The sequence below is a fragment of the Pelodiscus sinensis genome, chromosome 10 (genome assembly GCF_049634645.1).
Source record: "Pelodiscus sinensis isolate JC-2024 chromosome 10, ASM4963464v1, whole genome shotgun sequence".
Classification (NCBI taxonomy): domain Eukaryota; kingdom Metazoa; phylum Chordata; order Testudines; family Trionychidae; genus Pelodiscus; species Pelodiscus sinensis.
In genome coordinates, this window is record NC_134720.1 from 13,856,050 (window position 1) to 13,876,192 (window position 20,143).

Consider the following 20,143-nt stretch of genomic DNA (forward strand, 5'->3'; position numbering starts at 1 on the left):
GCCTGTGGCTGAGGAAATTTGGGTTTTGTTCCTGGCTGGGTTATGACTTCCTTGTGTGACCATGGGCAAGTAATTTTGTCTCTAAGAGGGGCGTTTTCCAAAGTGCTCAGCATTTTCCATTGCAATCAATGAGAATGTAGTTATTGATTTCAGAGATTAGTTAGGCCTATGCTGAGTGTTTTTGAGTGGGAGTTCTGTTGGAGGGGCAGTGTGGTGGGAGAGAAGCTGAGCCCTGATTAGGGAGTGGGGCTTCACTGATTAGGGGTCCTATAAAGGTAGCCTTCTAGTCAGGCAGCGGCACAGATAGCTGCAGCGGCACAGGAGCCAAGCAAACAGAGCTGTAAACAGGGGAGTTTAAGTGGGAGTTTGTAAAGGGACTTTGGATTGTGGGCCTTGTTTGGAGTTTGTTTTTCCTGTGGAGGGGGTGTTTTGGTTTGTTTTTGTGTTCACCGGACTAATAGGATTTTGGTGAGAAAGTAGATAAAACATAGAGATATTAGTGGCCATGGCCCAAGTAGTAGATAACACAAGGAGGATGATTGGATGTGGTAGCTGCGGTATGTACATGATTCTGGAGGGGGTACCTGAAAGGAGTTTTGTTTGCATGAAGTGCCGCCTGATAGAGCTGATGGAAGAAAAGATCCGAGGACTGGAGATGCAGGTGGAAACTCTGGTCGAGTTTAGAAGGGGGTTTGAGCAGATGATGGGGCAAAGGCATGACGTGGCTAAAGGGGAAAGCTTAGATATGCAGATGGAAGCAGGATCAAGGGCCTCAGAGGGGGGACTGCTGGGCGAAGAAAATGGACAGTGGAAGCATGTGACTCAGAGGACCAGGCAGAGGAAAAGATGGATCAGTGAGGGAAAAATAGAGCTCAAGAACAGGTATGTGGAGTTGGAAAATGAAGAAGGGGTACAGCAGGTAGATAATGAAGATGGAAGGGTAAGGAAGAAGAGAAGAGTGGCTAGTCCCATAGATAAAGGGGAAGACTTAATGGAGACAACACCAATAATGAGCATTAGGATTACAAGGGAAAATAGGAATGGTAAGGATTTGCAGCCAGAGGAAGCTAGAGATAGACCAGAGAATTTCACTGTCACTAGGAAAAGGCAGGTCTATGTGATTGGGGACTCCTTATTGAGAAGAATAGATAGGCCTGTAACCAGAGCTGATCCAGAGAATAGAAGGGTGTGCTGTCTGCCAGGTGCTAACATATGAGATGTGGAACTGAGGTTGAAGATAATTATTAAGGGAGCAGGAAGGAATCCATTGATCATCCTTCATGTAGGAACAAATGATACGGCTAGATTCTCGCTGGAAAGAATTAAGGAAGACTATACTAGGCTGAGGAGGATGCTCAAGGAAATTGAGGCTCAGGTGATCTTTAGTGGGATTCTGCCTGTTCCTAGAGAAGGGCAACTAAGATGTGACAGGATTATGATGATCAATAGATGGCTTAGGCTGTGGTGCTATAAGGAGGGCTTTGGGATGTATGGTCACTGGGAGGCATTTATGGACAGAGGACTGTTCTCTAGAGATGGACTTCACCTAAGTAGGGAGGGAAATAGACTTCTAGGATGGAGGCTGGCTCAACTTATTAAGAGAGCTTTAAACTAGGAATTTGGGGGAGATGGTTGGGAGATGTCAAGGTAATCTCTACGCCAGATTTTAACACTGAGAGGGAGGAAAACAAAGTAAGTATAGCTGGGGGTAGGAGAATGAACATGAGGAAGGGTGGGGTGGATACTAGTCTAATAGGTCATATTGGAGGTATAACATCTGTGCCAAATTGGGCAAAGAATGTGAATGAGGCCAAAGAGCAAAAATTAAGATGTTTGTACACCAATGCGAGGAGCCTAGGTAACAAAAAGGAGGAACAAGAGCTATTGGTCCAGGAAGTGAAACCAGATATTATAGGAATAACAGAAACATGGTGGAATACTAGGCATGACTGGAGTACAGGTATTGAAGGGTATGTGCTGTTTAGGAAAGACAGAAATAAGGGTAAAGGTGGTGGAGTCGCATTGTATATCAAAGATGAGGTAGATTGTAAAGAAATAAAAAGTGATGGAATGGAGAAGACAGAGTCCGTTTGGGCAAAAATCACATTGGGGAAGAAAACTATCAGATCCTCCCCTGGGATAGTGCTTGGGGTGTGTTATAGACCACCAGGATCCAATTTGGATATGGATAGAGACCTCTTTAATGTTTTTAATGAAGTAAATTCAAATCCCGGGCTTCATTTGCAATTGCGGTATGCCTACATTACCCCGCTAGTTCGAACTAGTGGGGTAGTGTAGACATACCCTCAGAGAAGTGATTAAGAAAAAGCAGAAAGCATATAAGGAGTGGAAAATGGGAGGGATCAGTAAAGAAAGCTACCTTATTGAGGTTAGAGCATGTAGGGATAAAGTGAGAAAGGCTAAAAGTCAGGTAGAGCTGGACCTTGCAAAGGGAATTAAAACCAATAGTAAAAGGTTTTATAGCCATATAAATAGGAAAAAACAAAAAAAGAAGAAGTAGGACCACTTATTACTAAGGATGGAGTGGAGGTTAAGGATAATCTAGGAATGGCCCAATATTTGAACAAATACTTTGCTTCAGTCTTTAATGAGGCTAATGAAGATCTTAGGGATAATGGTAAGTTAACAAATGGGACTGAGGATAAGGAGGTAGATATTACCATATCCGAGGTGAAAGCCAAACTTGAACAGCTTAATGGGAGTAAATCGGGGGGCCCAGATGGTCTTCATCCAAGAATATTAAAAGAACTGGCACATGAACTTGCAAGTCCATTAGCAAAATTTTTTAATAAATCTCTAAACTCAGGGGTTGTACCATTTGACTGGAGAATTGCTAATATAGTTCCGATTTTTAAGAAAGGGAAAAAAAGCGACCCGGGTAACTATAGGCCTGTTAGTTTGACATCTGTAGTATGTAAGATCCTGGAAAAAATTTTGAAGGAGAAAGTAGTTAGAGACATTGAAGCTAATGGCAATTGGGACAAATTACAACATGGTTTTACAAAAGATAGATCGTGCCAAACCAACCTGATCTCCTTTTTTGAGAAAGTAACAGATTTTTTAGATAAAGGAAATGCAGTAGATCTAATCTACCTCGACTTTAGTAAAGCATTTGATACAGTACCACATGAGGAATTATTGGTTAAATTGGAAATGATAGGGATTAATATGAAAGTTGAGAAGTGGATAAGCAACTGGTTAAAGGGAAGACTACAGCGGATCATACTGAAAGGTGAACTGTCAGGTTGGAGGAAGGTTACTAGCGGAGTTCCTCAGGGATCAGTTTTGGGGCCAATTTTATTTAATCTTTTTATTGCTGATCTTGGCACCAAAAGTGGAAGTGTCCTAATAAAATTTGCAGATGACACAAAGTTGGGAGCTATTGCCAATTCAGAAAAGGATCGGGATATCATACAGGAAGATCTGGATGATCTTGTAAATTGGAGTGATAGCAATAGGATGAAATTTAATAGTGAGAAGTGTAAGGTTATGCATTTAGGGATTAATAACAAGAATTTTAGTTATAAGCTGGGGACACATCAGTTGGAAGTAACGGAGGAGGAGAAGGACCTCGGAGTCCTGGTTGATTATAGAATGACTATGAGCTGCCATTGTGACATGGCTGTGAAAAAGGCTAATACTATCTTGGGATGTATTAGGCGAGGTATTTCCAGTAGGGATAAGGAGGTGTTAGTGCCATTATACAAGGCATTGGTGAGACCCCATTTGGAATACTGTGTGCAGTTCTGGTCTCCCATGTTTAAGAAGGATGAATTCAAACTGGAACAGGTACAAAGAAGGACCACTAGGATGATCCGAGGAATGGAAAACCTGTCTTATGAAAGGAGACTCAAGGAGCTTGGCTTGTTTACCTTAACCAAAAGAAGGCTGGGGGGGGGGACATGATTGCACTTTTTAAATATATTAGAGGGATAAATACCAGGGAGGGAGAGGAATTATTTAAGTTTAATACCAATGTGGACACAAGAACAAATGGATATAAGCTGGCTAGTAGGAAGTTTAGACTTGAGATTAGACGAAGGTTTCTAACCATTAGAGGAGTGAAGTTCTGGAACGGCCTTCCAAGGGAAGTAGTGGGGGCAAAAGATCTAGCTGGCTTCAAGATTAAACTAGATGGGTTTCTGAAGGGGATGGTTTGATGAGATAACATGATCTTGGTAACTAATTGACCATTCATTATCAGTGGGAAATAGGTCAATGGAGGGATGATAGGAGTTACTATAGAGAACTTTCTGGGTGTCTGGCTGGTGAGTCTTGCCCACATGCTCAGGGTTTAGCTGATCACCATGTTTGGGGTCGGCTAAGGAATTTTCCTCCAGGGTAGATTGGCAGAGGCCCTGGAGGTTTTTCGCCTTCCTCTGTAGCATGGGGTACAGATCACAGCTGGAGGATTCTCTGCATCTTGGGGTCTTTAAACCATCATTTGAGGACTTCAATATCTGAGCTATAGGTGAGAGGATTATTAAAGGACGGGGTGGGTGAGATTCTGTGGCCTGCACTGTGCAGGGGGTCAGACTAGATGATCATAATGGTCCCTTCTGACCTTAAAGTCTATGAGTTTTAGGAATTCTACATTCTGTGCCCCAGATCCCCCTAGTTAAAATGAAGCTACTGCTCTTTCTGAATGGGTGGTTGGTCAGGATTAAACAATAAACATTTTTGAAGTGATCAGATATAGCAGTGCAACATCACATAGAAAGACATGTATATACATGAAGAAATTATATGGAAAAGTTGGATAACTGCTGTTTTAAAGTTTCTGCCAGAAGCTCATAGCATTTCATGCTTTTTTTCATTAATCAGCATTTCAACAGCTTCATTTCATGTTTCATGTGTGACATGGAGTTATAGAAATCTGAAACAGGTACCTTTACTGTCGTTTAACTCTCCCCCACTGAAATACTGCACAAAAGAACATTACTAATGAAACACCATTTTTGAAATAGGTGCAACAAGATGGAACACTAGTAGATCTTGTAGACAAGACTCACAACAAAATCTGGCTATAATTTTGATAAGATTACAAGAAAAACCATAGCAAAGACAATCCTTGGACCATTTAGTCCATTGTCCTCTCTTTGACAGTGGCCTGAATCAGATGCTTCAAAGGAAGGTGTAAGAAATTTCAGCATAGACAGTTTTAAGAATAATATGCCTATTGGGTAGTTTCTTTCTAATGCCTCCAATTAGTGGCTGGCTCCTGCCCTGAAACCTGGGGGTTAATTAATTAATTTAAAATAGATCTGAAGAAGCTGTGGAAGTTAGTTTATATTAGTGTGCAATCCTTTTTTGAATCCCATTAAGCTCTTATACTCAGTGTAATCTTATGGCAGTGAGTTTTATGGTTAATTATGCAGTCTTTCTTTATATGGAGATCTTTGCATACCTCTATTTTAATCAGCTGTTGGTGGGTTCCCTTTTAATTTCTGCTATATTTATTTGAGAGAGGGGGACCAGAACCAAATGAAGTTTAAAGCTGAGAGGTGATGGTATATAATGGTCAGGGCTCGACAAATGAGGCAATCTACTCACCCGTGGTGAGTAGATTTTAGCCCGGTGAGGCTGCGCAGAACGGTCAGCGCATGCGCAGTGTGTACTTCCATTCGACTGGTGAGCAGGACTTGCCACCGCTTGGCGAGCCCTGATAATGGTCATCTGAAGAAGAGGGCTGTGCCCCCGAAAGCTCATGATATCATCTACAGATTTTATTAGTCTATAAAGTGCTACCAGACCATTGGTTGTTTTTTTAAGTTTATCCCGTACAGACTAACTCGGCTACCCCCTGAAGCTTCTGAATATTTTCAGTGTTAGTCTTCATCTTGCTCCTCGTGTAAACTAATATTTTTCTTGGAGGTTTTTTTTTTTGGACTAAGATTGCACATTGAGCAGAAGTATACCCAACTATAACCAGCTGGTCTCTTTCTATCATGGTTACAGTTCCTTTACAACCCAATAATTTTGGTTGCAGTTTAAAGGAAATGAAAGCTTTCAAGGTGTTAAATCCAACAAACTATCTCCTAGAATAAGGGCTATTCTTAGGATGTATGGGTCCTTACACAGTACTATTAAGTGGGTGCCCCTATGCCCAATGGCAGCCCCAGAGTGGTGATGATTTTTTAAAGCTGTGATTTTATAATCTTCAGCAACACACTCATGAAATATTTTAAACTATGGTCCTGTCAACTTACACAGTAAATTCAGAAACGGACAGTATGCATGGGGGTTGCAAATGTCTGTTAAAGGGCTTCATTACCACTTAAATGGCTCCTCCACAGGTTCAATATTCTGCTGATAGGTCTGGCAGGCTTTTCAGCTTGTGACTTGACTAGATTCTCTCTGGAGGTAACAGAAGCACAGAACAGGAATAGGAAGAGGTGGGTGGATGGATATGAAGACCCAGTGGCATCTCAAATTTACAGATGCCTTACACAGCTGCGTATTCTGCATACGGGTAAAGATGGCCCTGCCTTAGAAATGAAAAAAGAAGAAAACTCCACTGCCATCGGTAGTTGTGTCTGGTCAAAATAGCTAGCAATGAGCTCAAAACCACATGAATGCTCCAGAGAGTGGAAAGGAACGCAACCACTCAGAATCAACTCTGAAGGATTATTCCAGGCTCATTCATCTGTTGATTATCACTGAAATCTGAGCCTTGCACCAACTTGCCAAAGATACTTTTGACCCATTAGCACATCATCATAATTCTGCAATAGCCTAAAAAGAAGGGGGGGGGGGAGAGACAGCCCACAAAAACATTTCCCCTTGACTATTACTTACCAAGTCAAGTTACAATCTATTCGGCGTGCAATCTAAATGCCTTGTTAATAATTACTATGGTTACAGTAAAGTTTGTGTCACTGCTGTCATCACATACCCCAAGTGTCCTAGAGGTCAGGATTGAATGGTGGAGTCAGCAAGGCCTTTTAGACTTAGTCTCTTTGAACTTCTATGCTTCTCATCTCTTCCTTGAGCTGTAAATCTGCACATACAAGAGCATTTCTCACTTCGTCTTCTATTTCATATAATCTTCACTGCCCTCCTTCCTACCCTCTGTGGACCCTGCTAGGTTCCACTTCAACCCACTTCAGTCCTACCAGGAAGCAAGAGTCTCATCCTCTCTGACTGGCTCCCTGAATCTTTCAGAACACAGTATAAAACATTATTCTTTCAAGTCTTCAGGACTCTCTGTGGGCTTGACTTTCCTCACCACCTTCATTCATCTCACTTCCAATTTTTGAGGATTTTCCCTCCACATCTCATGACAAAATTGGTTTGGTTCCCCCACACTTCTCCTTCCCTCAGTTCAATTCATTGAGATTTTATTGTCTTGGCAAACAAGTGTCGCCAAAGCAGAGAAAAGACATACCTCTCAGGGGTCTATCACAGATTGGGTGTGACCCACCTAAGATAGGATTACATAGTGTTTGGGTTTGTTCCTTGTGTCTATTTGCCTATGTCTGATCCAGTGACAAATTCATACATAGTGTGGTGTCTATTCTGTTGTCTATCTCATTTCTCTCTGGGTTGGGAATAGTTTATCCTACCTGCTTTTTGATTGGATATATTTTATGATTCCTAATCATTTGAAGAAATAGCTTCCTTTCACTTCATATTTGGGATAGTAGAAAAGAATCTGTGCTTCTGTTTCAATCTCTGCTCAACTATATTGACTGCATAGTTGGTTTTCTGGGGTTAAAAATAGCACCTCCCAACTTCTACATTGCGGTCATTGAGGCCTTGTAGGCACACACATGTTGTAGAACTTTAAATGTCAAAATATAGGTAAAATGATACAAGCACCATAACTTGGATTGGTTACTTCATCTGCTTCCTCCTTGACCTGTCAGCCACCTTCAGTATTGTTGACCAGTTTCTTCTTGAAATCATGTCCTCCATTGCTATGCAGGAATCTGTCCTCTCCAACTTCTCCTACTTCTTCGATTGTTCCTTCAGCTGGTCTTTTAGGGTGCATCTACACTGCACCTATAGGTTGAAATAAGATACGCAATTTGAACTACGCAAATCTAATTTTGAAATAGCTTATTTGGCTATTAGCTCCATTTGGCTTCCTCTTCCCTATCAGTCAAGAATTAGTCACTTGTCTTTACTTTCAAGCTTATCTCCACTCTAGCATATCTTGTTTGCTATAAAGATATTGACTTCCACCTCTGACATCAGGCCAGCCTCCAATCCTCACAAATACCTTTCTGATTTTTCCCACTTGTGAGATGCTCCCCATAAATATCTATAAGGTTACCCCTTTTTCTACCTTTGCAATCTCCTTAAAACTCCCCTTTGTCATGATCCCTACAGAAAACTTGACAACAGTATGATGTTTTGGGGATCACCCAGACCTGTAAGGAGTTCTGTCATTGCCTGCTCTGTAGTCCTAAAGCTGTGCTGTTATGGCTCAGATGCCTGATATCAATAGCTTGCCTACAAGCAGAAGCTCTTACCTTGGCTTCCACCAGCCTGCCTCCTTCTTGCAGGTTAACATCAACACCCTTTTCAATCCTGAGTCTCATCAAATTGCCTCTCTGAATTCAAGTATCAGATTGTCTCCTCTGCACGCATGTAACCAGGGCCACAGATATCAGCTAAATTCGGCACCCACACTCCACACAGTTTCTTCAACAAAGTCCTGACATTCAATTTCTTGTTGCCAAACCTCAGACACAAGCCTTCCTTCAAAAGGCTTTACTCACTGAGGCTATGTCTAGACAGCAGTCTTCTTTTGGAAGAAGCTTTTCCGGAAGAGATCTTCTGAAAAAACTTCTTCTGAAAGAGAATGCCCACACTACAAAAGCACATCGAAAAAGCAATCTGCTTTTTTGAAAGATAGCGTCCACACTGAATGGACACTATCTTGCATGTAAGAAGTGATTATTATGGACGGAATGATCACCAGGACACCTGTGCTTTTTCCTCTTTCCTCTTCTTTTGAAAAAACTCCCTCTTCCCCATACACACACACCTTTTTCCAAAAGAGCTCTTTTGGGAAAAGGGTTCTTCCTCATAGAATGAGGATTACCAGTGTTGGAAACTCCCTCTATTCTTTCAATTTTCTTTCGGAAGAACGGAATTGCAGTGTGAACGTAAGGGAAGGGTTTTTAAAAAAAGGCTGTTTTTCTGAAAAAAATTCTGTAGTTTAGACAGACCCTTAGTCCATGGTGCCTCATGTTTCTTCAGAATGTGGAAACCCTACCTGATTTGGGAGCTGTCATGTCTCAAAATCATTCCATTAACTTCAATTGTCCACCATTGTCCTTTCTTTGGACTGGACAATGGATGTTTACTTAAAATTGGTTTCATGAAAGCAGCTGACTTGAGGGGTGTGCTTCTTGATGTCTAATCTCTTCCTGGCTTGCTGTGAGGTGGTGTCATGGCAGTAACACAGGTTGTGTGATTTACTAGTCAGAGCTCAGAGTAGAGTTGGGGTCATAGCCAATAATCATGCCAGAGATCCAGCCATAATCAAAGTTAGAAGTGACACCAAGAGTTAAACTGAAGTCAAAGCCATCGCTCCAAGGCTCAAGCCAGAGTCAATAGCTGAAAGCTTTAAAGGGATAGCTGAGTTAGTCTGTAACTGGAAAAGCTTAAACAATGGATGGTCTAGCAGCACTTTAAAGACTAACAAAACATGTAGATGGTATCATGAACTTTCGTGGGTACGACCATCCACATGTTCTGTGAGTCTTTAAAGTGCTGCTAGACCTTTACATAAGTGAAATTAGAGACTGGGCTGGGGAGCAGGAACAAGGGGAGATAATCTGCCCGATGAATCTAGGTAGTTCATTTGTATTTGAAGGTATGGGCTGTGATTAGCTGTGAAGCTTTTCATGGTTCTTTTGAGTGGAAAATGGGAGACAAGACTATTTTGTATTGTGCTAAGAGAGCTGGCGGGCTGGAGCCCACAAGAGACAGGCTGTAGCGAATAAAAATGATTCAGAATTGAAATGAGGTGTAGTGGTGAGGGAATAAGTAAGTGAATGAAAAAGAATGAGAGAGAATGTGTGAATGGATAGGAGAATGTGTAAATGTCCTGATGAATGATGAGAGACTGTGTGACTGAATTAAAGAATGTGTGAGGTGATAAATGGGAGGGGAGGGAAACAGTTGAACCAACTTCATTGAGAGTATCCATAGACAATTAGGTCTGTAGTGAAATCAGCAGAGAGAGAAGACAAAGAATAAAGGGATCAGTGCCAACATTGGAGATGTGTTCGGTTTGAGACTGGCAGACAGCAGAGGTGAGGGAAGGGCTCAGGTTTCTGAGGCCCACACCAAAAGAATAGTTCTGGGTAACTAGTTAAAGGAGAGAGGCTATAGAGGGGTATACAAAGAGGTCTTGGTGGCATCTAACTCCCAAATAAAATAAACTGACATACAGCGAGAAGACAAGCAGTAGCCAAACATTTAGTAGAACATTCAGCTTCTTTCACAGCTTCTATCTGGGAAAATATAGGGGCAGAAAGAGGATAAAAGCTACTCACCCTAGAGTGCTAATGGCAACAAAAAGAAATCACATACAATAGTTCTACTGAAAAACATGCCTGTCCCCATGAGCCCTTTGGGGAACATTATTTATTGCAAATCACCGGTTGGTTAGGCCAATGGCTCATACCTGCTATCAGATGAAAAAGCCTTTCTTTTAGCATTTTACTGGGGCTCAGTTTTCCAAATTCAACCTCTAATTTTGCACACAGAGTAATGAACGTGCTATTACATCAGAACTGGGAGCAGTAAGAGATTTGTTCCAGACGACTTTGGTATGATGGGTACCAGGATAATATTGGTGACTGGGACAGAGGGCAACAAAGTTATCAGGATTGGATGGGGAGAAGGAGTGACCCATGAGAAATTATTGCAACAGCAAAAATGTGTATGTGAGGGCTGAGTAAAAGAAAATTAAGAATCCCCTTGCACTAATCTTACACCATTGACATCAGTGGAATTACTCCTGATTTACACCATTGTGAACAAGAGGAGAGTAGTCTGTGGTGGCCATCATTCAGAATATCCTCTGTAAGTGGATTCCTAGAGTTGTAGGAACATAGAAAGAGCAATGCATGCCTTAGGGTGACTGACTCTTTTTGCTAAATGTTAGGTGCAAAATATTCTCAATCTCACTATTCAAGACAAAGAGAGAGCTCCTGTAATAACTCACTACTTAAACAACTCAGTGTAAGTTACACAATAAATCCACAATGCCATGGACATTGGGTGAAAGCCCAGCTGGGGAAGGCAAGACACATCCTGGCCCATTCCACATGAAGCCCCACCCACGAAGCCAAGCCCCACCCACTCCAGACTGATCTTTCCTGGCCATGTGGAGAGCCGTGGCTGCCATGCTGCAGCCTTGGCCCCCATCCCTCTCCAACAGTCAGGGAAAGCCAGGCTGCCAGGTCACGGCCCCTCCCTTCCCAGCAGCCAGTGGAAGCTGGGCTTCCGGGCCATGGCCCCATCCCTTCCTGATGACAGGGAGAAGCCAGGATGCTGAGCTATGGCCCTATCTCTCCCTGGCAGCCGGGGGAAGCCAGGCTGCTGAGTCATGGCCCCATCCCTCCCTGGTGGCTGGGAGAAGCCGGGCTGTCAAGCCAGGCTACCATGTAGCAGCACCAGCCTTCCCCACCAGCAACTCCAGCTTTAGTCAGTTGGGTGTGTAGGCAGTTTGGGGAAGGCTGTGCCTTCCCCTGCCTCCATTACCTCCCGCCCATGCACAACAAAAATCAGTGTTTGTTTATTTTTCTTTATGATTTATGGGTGATGTGTTTTCTCAGAGTAAATGACAAATCCTTTACCCATCCTATTTGATTGCTATAACCAATCAATATTAAAAACACAAACATTTCAGTGTGTGTGTGTGTGTGTGTGTGTTTGTAACAATTCATAACACTACATGCAGCAAGCTTTTTCCCAATATGAACCTCAGTTGGTTCTCAGGATGTAATGGCTCTAATTCTTTGAAAACATTTTTTAGAAGTGACCATTTAATTGGCACTAAATGTTGACCCTGCTGTGACAGCTGCCTTCTAACAAAAGGATAGATTTTTTTTGTTTAATATATTCTTGAAAAATACTATTCATTTTCATTTCCTGAGCTAAGTACCATATAACATAAGTGTCATCAACTATGTGAAACACATAATAAAAGGAGACTTCTTTGTGCCAGTAGCATGAACACAAATACATGCAATCCTAGTCTGGTATCTTCATTGTATGTATTTTACTAGTTTTGTGCTTCTATACAGTGAATTTATTTTTTGGTCTGTTGATTCTCATGGATTTGTGCCCCTCAAGTTTTCTTTAAAGTTAGTCTTACCCAAAATGGTGTGAAGGAAGTGTACTACTAAATTGACAGCATTTTTTTTTAGCATTGCTGATTATCTATAGGATAATGAGATTTTGATCAATGTGGGAAGAAACTGAAAGTGAAGGTAGCTAAATGGATAATACTAGGTCACCTTCCTATGTATCATAAACCCAGTGCCCAGTTAAAGATGATTGACAATCTATGCTCCAGAGAGATCCAACACTAGAATAACGAGCCTGTTGCATAGGCCAGATATAAGATGCTTTATCAGAACTTTGTAGCCAAGTTTGTACAGCATAATTATAGCCACTTCTGTCCATTGTGCATATATGCTCATTCGAATGAGCCCTAAAATTATTCTCAATTAAAAATGGTTAATGTCATACCTGTGATGTATGGGAGAGGTAGTATTCTTTCCTGGACATTCCAGCCAATCAGTTAACTAAATTGCCTGTAAGAGTTAACCCAGAGACACCGGGTCTTTCAGGCTACGTCAACACTACGATGTTTGCCAGAAGAAGCAATGCAAATTAAGTGTGTATTAGCATTTTCTCATGCTTCATTTGCATAATCTCTTCCAATCTGTTTTTGCACAAAAACAAGCAGTGTAGATGTTTCCTTTTTTGTGCAAAAACCCGTTTTTGTGCAAGATCATTATATCTCCTTTTTTGAGGCATAAGGATCTTGCACAAAAGGGTTTTTTGTGCAAAAAAGGAAATGTCCATACTGCTTGGTTTTTGCGCAAAAACCCCTTGTGGAAAAACAGATTAGAAGAGATTATGCAAATGAAGCATGAGAAAATGCTAATCTGCACTTCATTTGCATTGCCTCTTCCAGCAAACATTGTAGTGTAGATATAGCTTCAGAGTCTCCTGAAAGTGTTGGCAGGGAGCCAGGACAGCCCATGAAAAGAGTGTGAGTTTTTTTTAATTGAAGCAGGACCCTCTTGGTACAGTCTTTGTGTGATCAGAGCTGAGCTGGGATAGATGAGTTAAGTAAGGAACAATGCATGGAATTTCCAGTGATATTCATACCTAGGGAAGGACTGAACCCTGGAATAACAGATATGTACGTAGAACAGGGAATGTTTAATCAGACATGATCAGGTTATTTTTGGATTTCTTGAACTCTTTGCTGAGCCCAGGACTATACACCGGGAAGCAAGTCTCTGTGTTTTTTAATCTGCCTTTTTCAGTTGCTTTGTAACACCTAGCAACCAATTATACTTTATCAAGTATGCCTTATTTGTTTTGTTAATAAAATGACCTTTTAAAGACTATGATCTGATTCCTGTGTCCTAGAAGGCAGGAGGTTCTGTGTGCACATGCCTGAGACTGAAAGAAGTTACAGGTTGTTTTCACAGCTCTTTCCATAGGGAGATTTAAGAACTTGAGGGTTCCCCACAGGAAGAAATTCCCAAGTGCACCTTTCTGGGTTCTCATTTGGGTTTTTGCATTTGGATGGTGACAGCATACCACCCAAAGTCAGGGAGCTTTCAAGCAGAAGCCTTGAGGTGCAGGATATTTTAAAGTCTCTTAGGGTACGTTTATATTGCAGCCTTAGCTCAAAATAAGCTACGCAATTTGAGCTATGCAAATTGCATAGCTTATTCCTATCAATTTTGAAATAGCTTACTTTGTAATTTGGTGCTGTCTACACAGCACCAAATTTCAAAATAAACCACTATTCTGAAAGATCCAATACTCCTCATGGAATGAGTTTTACAGGGACATTGGAATAGCAAGCCTGTTACATTTCGAAATAACGAGCTTGCTTCAAAGACACAGAATAGCTATTTCGGGATACCAGAAGTATCCTGAAATAGCACTGCAGTGCCTTTGCAGGCCTCCACCTTCTGCACTTGAAGTGCCAGAGTAGGGAGCAGCTGCCACAGTACAAAACTTGGCCTCTACAAAGAGTCCATAAAGCAGATGAGGTAGTTAGATAAAAATCAATATCAAGTAATAATCACCACTAATCTAAGGGAGAATCTTTGACTATAAGCAATAATTCACTAATTACACAATATTCCAAGGACTTGAATGACTAAGATTCTGGCAAGTTTAAAAATACTTCCAACTGCCTCATTCACATTTTAGACAAATCAGTTGATTGAGAATGATTTGTATGGGCTACACTGGCTCAATTACAGATCAATACAGCACTGAACTTTAGAGATGAGTGATTAGAAAAAGAACATGGACTGAAACACTTCAAGCCTTGGTGATGGATTTTTGTTTCAAGGACAGGAAATCAGCACCCTGTACTGTATCTTTTTTCTAACAGTTTCATACCAGCTCTTATACAAAATAATTGTGCTAGAGCAGTAATGCATGGAGGCATTCATATTTGTGTATGCTTTGCACCTACCAACTCTCTTCAGGGAAGAGTTGACTTCTTATATTGGCATTTTCCCAGAATGCATTTCTGGGTTTGTTGTTTCATATTTAGCATTGTTAAGTAGCATCAGCTTTCAGGTGGCCAGGTGAGATCCTCTTCCCTCCTCTGGTCACTTTATACTGTTGGGTATAAAGCTGGAGAATGATGTGCAGGTTTCAAAAAGGAGGTAGGAGTTCTGCAATACAGGAACTGTGAAAACCGATGAAAGGGTCCCCTCACAAGGACCCAAAGCTCTGGCATAGGAGATGTGCAAGGGGATGGGGGAATTATGCTACAGAGATCCTGGGCAGCTCTGCAGCCCATATGGTAGCTCGGGGAGGTTACAGTAACCAAAGCAAGCCGCCAGCACTCAGGTGGTACAAAGATGGGTTCTTAGGTTACGTCTACACTGCACAGTTATTTTTGGAATAAGCTATTCTGGAATAGTTATTCCAAAATAGCTTATTTTGAAATAGCACATCTATACTGTAGGGAAGCCTCAAAATGAATCCAAGGCAGGCTTCCCTAATGTAGACGTGCTATCTCAATTTAGAGCCCCAGGAGGAATAACTTAGAATGGCCCTGATGAGGGGCTATTTTGAAATAGCAGAAGTGGAGTGTCTACACAGACACTATTCTGAAATAACTATTTTGGAATAGGCATTATTCTTCACAGAATGAGGTTTACAGAAGTTGAAATAAGACATCCGTTATTTTGAAATTATTTTGAAATAACGGAATTGCTGTGTAACAGCCATTATTCCGAAACAACTTTGCTGTGTGGGCACACCCTTAGAGAGGCAGCACAGAAACTTAGCTACCATTTTGTAAAAGTATGTTGCTTGCTGCATCTCCTTCATTTGTCCTCCTCCTCCTCCTCCAGTTAGTTCTTAACAATTGTTGTTTCCCTATTCCTATCTCTGCAGAGATGGAAGACAGAAGCCGAGGGGCGGTGGTGTGGTGGTGTGTGTGTGTGTGGCAGGGGGAACCACTTCCACCACCACAGGTAGGTAGTCAAGCCTGAATTGTGCTTATTTTCCAACCAATTTTGGAATTCTTTGCTTTGATTTTGAAAATCTTGCATTAGGTTGAGTAAAATGATTGTGTCTCAGCATTGCCAACCCTGGAACTCTGAAACCAGAGTTTTGACCAAAGAAATCATGACAATAGCAGAAAAATCATGACATTTTAAAAATACAGATTACATTTTGGGGTTTTATGTTTTGCCTTCTGGTTTCTGAGACTTCAGGAGGCACACACTTCACATTTTCAAGCTTTTCCCTGCAACCACAAGGACTAGAGACTTATTTTACCTTTTGAATGAAAGCGGAGATTCTCAGGCAATCTCTGGATTCCAGCAGTTGTGGCTTCATGGAAAATAAACAAACACGCAAAGATTGCAAATTGTGCAATACAATTGTGAGCAGTGGCAAATCTGAAACCATCTATTTATTATGGTTATTATATAAGTAGGAGTAGCCACTTGTTTTTGAGTGCAGTTTTCACGTAACTCAGACTAAAGCACCCACATTTGTGTGTCAATTTTCATCCATCAGCTAAAGCATCTTGATCTTGAGCATGTTTAAGCCCAATTTTGGACCAAAAGAGACTATTATGCTATGGCAGTGGTAGGCACCTGAGGCCCAAGGGCCACTTGCAGTATATCTGGATTCTGTGTGTGTCCTGAAAGACCTTTTGTTTATCATTGCACACACACACAGGATGCCCAGATTCCATTGGTTTCCATCCATGTCATTTCTTTCCTATCAGTAAAACAAGGGCATGTGAAGTGATGTGCATGCCGATTGTATGTAACATTGTCTGGCAGAGCCGTGTGCTCTCTCTTCGTCCAATCAACATGCTGTGACAATTCAATTGGCACATCCTGCAAATTCTAAGCATGCAAGTGCAGTTAGCAAAACTATTCTACCCCCCAGAAGACTGTCTTGGTTACAACAATCTTGTGGCCCATTGAGACCAAGTGACACTCATGCGACCCACTCACTAGCCTAGATTGCCCATTGCTGTGCTACACGCTTGGTCCTCCATACAGTTTATCAGACTGTCTTAGATCTCCTCTTTTCCATTTGAAAATCAGCCTTTGTGGTTAAACAAAAGAAAAAGTCTGAAAAATTTCTAATTAAATGTTCCCCAAATTAAATCAGTTTTCAGGAAAGTGGCAGAATTACTTGTCAGGAGCTGCAGACTGCTCTCCTAGACACTATGCAATATTAATATTTAGTAATTGTTTATACAAGATTTTTCCAATACTGCTTCCTTTAAGCGAATGCTAAATGACTAGCTGAACCTCTCACCACTGAGACAGACACAAAACTAGCCTGGGTTTCATCTACACACCTGCAAAAGTCTTTGAAAAAAAAGTCTCAAGGGCAGTCGTCAGTAGCTTAAAAAAAATGATGATGGATAGCAGCAATTATAAACCAATAATATGTGGGAAACAGAAAAGATTGCAAAGAATTTCCTGCCATATGCATGTAGGAGGCATCTGGACTACATCTGGGAAAGCACACACTCAAGGCACTGAAGCCAGTTGGAGATACATGTCTGTGCTATCAAAGCTAATGATAAAAAGATGCATTTTATGCTTGCTACCTTGTAACAATAAAGAGATGGCAGGGGGAAACCCAATATAAAACACTTGTCTGAACAGATGGGATGTAATACAGCACTAATTGGCTAAAAAACAGTGGAGATCACTTTGTGAGCTGTTCGCTCACTTTATTGTTTAATTATGTTCAAGATGATTGATAACTTTCCTTACAGAATGTGGTGCGAGGATTGCTGTTAGCACAAGTGGTGACTTGCAAATATGATGGGTCCTAGTATTTAGACTTTGGCTCACTAGGGGTGGGTGCAATCTAAAGTGAAGCCAGAGTGCATTTTGCTGCAATGTTTTCAATTTAGACCAGCCCAAAGAATTGAGTGAGCTACCCTCTCTGCTTTGACTATGCTTTCCTCTGCATGCAGATAATTCTTAGGCCCTAAACTACTTCCATTTTTTTGGTAACTGGGTTTGGTTTTTTAAAGGATTTGAAACTACAGACAGAGGAATACTTCTTTTTAGGGTCAAACAAAGATTTTTATTTTTCTATTTGCTTTATAATTAATTTTTCATTTAAATCAATTCACTATCTTTGATTCTTTTAAGACAGTGTAATATACAAATAAATAGAAAAACAGTACAGTTAAAAAAACCAAGAAATAATAACTTCTACAGCTATACCCTTCTGATTTACCTTTAAACATTTATGGAGTTAACAAATATATAATACTCACGTTAAGAAAGATAGAAGCATTGCTTAGATTCAGGAGATATTCTTTATGTTTTTCCTTTTTTGGATTTTTCATTGCAACTTATGACCGGTGTTGTTCCCCTTTCGGAGCTTATTTGTTCCCTTGGAGCTTATGTGCGGCAGAGAGATTCAGTGCCAGGGAGGGAGCTTTGGTTGATCAGACCTAGCTTTTTGGATTCGCAACCCATCCGCTCTTGGTCTGTTCCATCCAACCTTATATACCCTGTTTCGGTATTTCAGTATTCCTCCACTTACCTGACAATTGCTGACGTTAGATTTTTGTTGTCTCTTTCTGCCCTTACAAAAATTTTCGTCTGCTCCATTTGGGGTATTCAGCACTTTGTTGCATATTGCTGTCTGAGTTACTTACTTCCCTAAAAGCGGGGTTACTGTTGGTCATCCAATCAAATTTTGTTTTTATTTTACATCTCCTGTATCTCACAATGCTGCCTTTCCTTTACACTTACAATTAAACTGGTGCTCATTTGACATATTCTGGGTAGGCCTCAATACCTTCCTTTCACACATTTGACCTAGAAAATGAGTTAAGCTGAAGAAGTGAAAAAGGGAAGTCTTAGGGCCAGATTTTAAAGATGCAGACAGTGCCTGATGAGAGATCATTCCTACGGATCTCAGTAGGTACCTAGCAGGTCTGTCCTTATCAATTCTGGTGCCCTACTCAGGCTGAACGCCTGCACTATCCATCTCCAAGTGAGGTGGGGGAAGCTGCATTCAAGGCTGCAGGGACAGGAACTGTGGGGACAGAGAGTCTGATGGGTGAGCAGGTGGAAAGAATAATAGTGTAGCCCACCAGAGCACAGCAGTGGCTGAGAGACTGAGGCTGCTGGAGCAAGCAGTGCCCATGGCTAACACTAAATTTGGGGTGCAGTGGCCTTCGCAGCTTTATATTCTTCCTATGCCTAAGGATGGCCCTGGTGCCTAGCCAAAACCAGGACACAGGACATATATGGACAGGGGTGAATCTTTTCTTTGTCTTTCACACAGGTCCTGGGCTAATTCATCAGCCCAATAATGCCACTTTGCATTGCATGATTTGCTGAGATCAGCTGGGGATGACCAAAGGAGAATTTCTCCTGCACCTTACTGGTAAAAATCTGACAGATGCAGCTTCTCAGGCCTCTATACTGGTCACCCCTTTCTTCTTCCCAGCTAAAATTGAAGAAGGGGGCATGTGGGGACATTTTAGGAGCAGGACAGAGGCAGAAAATGAACAGGAAAGTATGTGGCAGAGCAGAGCTTTGCTACTCCTCATTCTCCACTGATGTAAGCTAGCACTTTCCTTCTGCATTCCTAATTTGCACGGGAGCAAGGTGGCTTTGAATCAGAGTCCTGTAATCTGCTCTCTGCTGGCCCTCTCTGCTCCACCCAACTAGTGTTTGGATGATGAGGAAATTCAAGGCCAATTGCTAGGTTTGTGTAAAATGTTGCTAACTTATGAATATGCTTTATTTCCTCTAATGCACTGAAATGCTCATTCCCCACTGTGTAGGAAACATGGAAATAGCTGATTACAAATTACATTCTTTTTATTGGGCATATACAATAGTGTTTCGGACAGTAAAGTTAGGTCAGGCACAAACCGGATCTTCATACGCACAGTGCATGTGGTAAACACCTGCATGAGACAAATGCACATAGATGCTGTGTTTCAGTATAACTAATACATAGATATTGAGAATTAACACCGTGCAGGTTGATTACTAGATCCATTAATAACTGACCATTATATCAAAACTAGTTAGATCCAATCCTTTCTACCATGTGAGTATCTAGTAGTAGAAAGTATGCAGACGTTTTTGCTCTGGGATTACAGCTGAAAGATTGTTTCTACTCCAAGATCACATTTTTTGACTAAAAGAAAAAAGCTTCCTTTGAGTCTGAAATCTTACTGTCATGGTTCTAAAAGAATGTCCCCAGCTAGTCCTCTAAACACAGGTGAATCACAGTCACTGCTAAGATTGTTTGTTGAAGGAGTTTGCTCCATTAGCAGGGTTATTCACTATGGCTATGTCTAGACTATGGTTTTTTTTTTCCAGGATAACTCTGGTATCCCGGAAAAACTCTGCCGTGTCCA

At 41.3% G+C, this 20,143-nt stretch overlaps 1 long non-coding RNA gene across 2 annotated transcripts; it reads right to left on the reverse strand.

The window, feature by feature from the left end:
• Nucleotides 1-427: 427 nt before the first annotated feature.
• LOC142830751 (uncharacterized) lies at nucleotides 428-18,913 on the reverse strand. Of its 2 annotated transcripts, none has more exons than XR_012906207.1 (3): nucleotides 18,304-18,913; nucleotides 14,726-16,101; nucleotides 428-8,025 (listed from the first exon to the last, which is right to left on the reverse strand). It is a non-coding gene; the product is annotated as an uncharacterized LOC142830751 (long non-coding RNA). The 2 variants fall into 2 exon arrangements; XR_012906206.1 differs by having other exon boundaries at nucleotides 18,032-18,913.
• Nucleotides 18,914-20,143: the final 1,230 nt, after the last annotated feature.